Below are 4,112 nucleotides of genomic sequence, written 5' to 3' on the forward strand. Positions count from 1 at the left end.
TTTCAGCAAATTTAGTCTTCTTTAAATAATGTTCTCTTATATTTTCTAGTGTTGTTGATAGTTTTTAAGATATAGAGCTCCGAATTAGACATTAATATTTTTTTAAGGTTTTGAAACAGTCGCCATTTTTTATTTCCTCTACCTATACTTGGCAGACTCATGAATTTTCACTAGTAAATATACATTGAAGTAATCAAAAATTGGGGTGAGATAACTGTCTTTTTCTTCCCGGGTCTTGTACTATAGTATTTTCAATGTGTTTGAGTACAATATTATATTAATGATTATTAAGAGGCTGCAAGTCCTAAAGTTATATTAATTGATTTTATTTGGGAATAAATTCAGAAAGTTATTATTTTTCAATTGTTATATTATGGTCTTGCATCAGACTTCTTTTGATACCAAACTCCTTTTGCAATCTCTGACTCATCAGATTCCTAGTTGGCCTTCTAGTGAATCAGGGTCCTATCTTGCTTTATCACAGTGACTCACATAGTCTGCCAGCACAGCGAGATTTCAAATCATCTGCAGTTCAAATAGTACTGAAACATTATAACCATCTTTTTTGGAATGCAAGAAAAATATATAAAAATAGAAAACGATGCAGAGAACCCAGAGGTGCAATAGAATTTCACAACAACTTAAAATAATTTTTTTTTTTAAATCTAAAAAATAATCGATATAATGATAAAGTACAAGATCCCAAGAGGAGAAGAAAAGGCAATTATTTCAAACCTATTTTTAATAACTTCAATGAAATTTAATTATTTATTTTTTTTATTTATTGACATTTATAACTGTATATAAAATACAACAAGTAAATTTGAAGTAAGATCATAATAGTATGATACAGCATGTAGAGAAACTACCCATTGGTAGTTTCACTCTACTATTTTTTTATTTTATTTTATTTATTTGTTGATATTTACAACTGTATAAAAAAATACAATCTGTAAATTTGATCATAATGACATAATGATATGATACAGAATGTAGAGAAACTACCCAGTAGTAGAACTCTAAAAACTGTTTACAATAGAAGGTCACGAGGCCATCTTCTTTTCAGGCGCCTCGGAGGATTACCAGGAATGGAAGAGGAAGCAAGATTAGAAACGAGTGGGTTTGGGTGGTTAGGTAGTTTATTATGGAAGGAATAATATCGGGTTCGGGCTAGATCGGTTACATAAGGAACATTTAGGTCTTTATGGATGGTTTTATTAGTAACAAAATAAGGAGCATTGAGGATTTTACGAAGGATTTTGGATTGTAAAGATTGGATACGAGAGGAATTCGAAGGTTTAGTGGAGCCCCAAAGCTCAACTCCGCATGTTCAGATAGGTTTTATTATTGTCATGTAGATCAGTCTTTTGTAATGAGTTTCACTCTACTATAAAATTTAAAAATCGAATTTGTATTGAGACAGAAAAATAATTATTTGCTCATGATTTCACCTCCCTTGGTCTTAATAGTTTTTACCACGCGTGGAAGCGAAATAAATAAATAAAAAAAAAAAAAATTTATTTCTTACAATTCCATAGAGTACAATATCAATTCCTTACAATATCATTATCAATATCATTTTTTGCTAGAATATTAGTTTTGTTTAATTTGTCTGAATAAATGTCTGAAACTCGTTTTCACTACTGCTTACATAGCGAAACTCACTAGTGTTTGGTCGTTTTAACATTTTTATAAAAAAAAAAATGGTTTGGGAATTAGAAATGGTAAATTACGAAATCAAAACACTAGGGGCATTAATGATCTTTAATTTAACATGTTAAAGCGTGTTCAATGGAATAGTTCATGATATATGGAGAAATATTTCCTTCTTTTAGCATGGTAAAACGATATAACATGTAACATGGTTGAGAGTTTGTTGCTAGGTCTGTTAAATGGAGAATGACGTCATGCAACCGACCAGCTGAGCTCGTCACCATTTTGTTTATGTCGTGTTAGATTACTTGCTCGTAGTTTGTGTTTTGATTGTGTTTGTATTGTTTTGGATGTTTTTATAGCTAATGAAACAATGGATGAAAATAATAATCATGAAATGACAGTTGTCAATTAGCTCATCTTAATTCTTTTCCTCACAATTTAGAAGATCAACAAGACTGAGGGGCCATACTTTCACAAAACTTCCATTTTTCACTCTATTTAGGTATGTTGTAGTAAATTACTTTAATGAAAACATAGAAGTAAACAATAACATGAAGTTTTGGAAGGAAAGTTTATAAAACAAGTTGCTCAGATTATCTATATTTTTGCCCCATTTAAGGAAAAACTACATTTCTTTAAAAATTGGGGTGGAATAAATTCATTCTCCTTAATCGCTAATAGACTTTTATGTCCCCTTAGTGGACAATCGATTGAAAAATGTTAAATAGAGTGGAAAGTTCGAGCAAAAAAACAAAAAAAACGTAACTGAACCAGTGCAGACTTGAATTAAAGGTTTCACTTTAAAATGTGTAGGAGATGGTCGAGGGGGGGGGGTGCGGTCAGCAAATAAACAAAAAAATATTTATTAGTGCCGACGTTTCGACTTGAATTTCATGTCTTCATCAGGACTCAAAAACAGAAAGATGTAATAATCATCATTCAGAGAACCATAAAAATAATAGTAAAATTATAAATTATTTAAAAATAAATGGAAAAATTTATGTTAAATGGAGAAATATTTCCTTCTATTATCATGTTAAAACGATATACCATGTAACATGGCTGAGAATCCGTTACTAGGACTGTTAAATGATGAATGACGTCACGAAACAGACCAGCTGAGCTTGTCACACTTTATTTTTTGTTGTTGTGTTAGGTTACTTACTCGTTGTTTGTGTTTTGTTTTTTCTTTTGTCTTGTGTTTTGGACTTTTTAAAAAATAAAATCAGTAGCCAAACTTTTACACTTCTACTTTTCACTTACTTAAAGCTTGTTTTAATAAATTACTTTAATCAAAATTTAGAAGTAAACATAAAGTTTTTGAAGGAAAGGTTACTAAACAAGGTACTCAGAAAATCCGCTAGGAGCTCTTATGCATTTACCATTTAACATAACTTTAAATAGGACTGCTCATAAGGCTATACTTATAACATTTAACATAGTAAAACATTTTACATTTAACACAATATCATGAATACCCCTATTAGGGGTATTCATGATGTTGTGTTAAATGTTAAATGTTATAACTATAAGATTGTGAGCAGCCCTATTTGAAGTCATGTTAAACGTTAAATGCATAAGAGCCCCTAGCGGATTTTCTCAGCAACTTGTTGTATAAGCCTTTATGTTTATAACCTTCCTTCCAGAGCCTCATGTTATTGTTTACTTCAGTTTTGATTTAAGTAATTAATTAGAACATGCCTAGAGTGAGTGAAAAGTGGAATTTGTGTGAAAGTTTAGCTTATGAAATGAAATGAAAAAATAACTTTATTCTGGGACATATGTCCCCTAAGAATAATTACATGGTTCATATAGTGAGATTTTTATCTGGCGAGCGTTTACAAATTTTCAGATAGTAGAATGAAATTACATTGTTTTTTTTCTCAAATGTATCATTAAAATTATCCATTCTGGTTTAATAACAGGGATATGAATACCATAAACACACGAAAGAACTGAGCTGTCACAACAAAAATGGCGGCGATCTCAACTGGTCTATTGTGTGACGTCATTCTCCATTTAACAGACCAAGTAACAGACTCTCAGCCATGTTAAATGTTATTTCGTTTTACCACGGTAAAAGAATGCAATTTTTTTCGATTTAACATGAGTTTTTCCATTTAACACGCTTAAACATGTTAAACCAAAGATCATGAATACCCCTATTATCTACTTGATGGTTGTTATCTCTTTTTATTTTTTAGCCCTGATGAAGACCTGATATTCAGGTCGAAACGCTGGCACTAATAATTTTTTTTTTTTTATTTGCTGACCGCACCCCCCGACCATCTTCTCCACATATTGATCCACAATCAACTGTCAACACCTCGTTGCGTTTCACATTAACATTCTGGGCTATCATCGCCCAGTTTGGGACACAATCAGCCCTATCCACTCCATCATCTTTCACTGTATATGAAATTCTGGGAGGGAGGGAGAGAGAGAGGGTGAGGGAG

At 31.6% G+C, this 4,112-nt stretch overlaps 1 long non-coding RNA gene across 1 annotated transcript in view; it reads right to left on the reverse strand.

Annotated features, from left to right (window-relative positions):
- Positions 1-340: 340 nt before the first annotated feature.
- LOC136796368 (uncharacterized) overlaps positions 341-4,112 on the reverse strand; it is a 274,286-nt gene continuing 270,514 nt past the window's right edge. Inside the window, exon 5 of the long non-coding RNA XR_010844077.1 lies at positions 341-542. This is a non-coding gene — a long non-coding RNA (uncharacterized lncRNA). The remainder of the gene's footprint in view (positions 543-4,112) is intronic.

Source organism: Halyomorpha halys, unplaced genomic scaffold (genome assembly GCF_000696795.3).
Source record: "Halyomorpha halys isolate HHAL.00 unplaced genomic scaffold, Hhal_1.1 Scaffold21.1, whole genome shotgun sequence".
Classification (NCBI taxonomy): domain Eukaryota; kingdom Metazoa; phylum Arthropoda; class Insecta; order Hemiptera; family Pentatomidae; genus Halyomorpha; species Halyomorpha halys.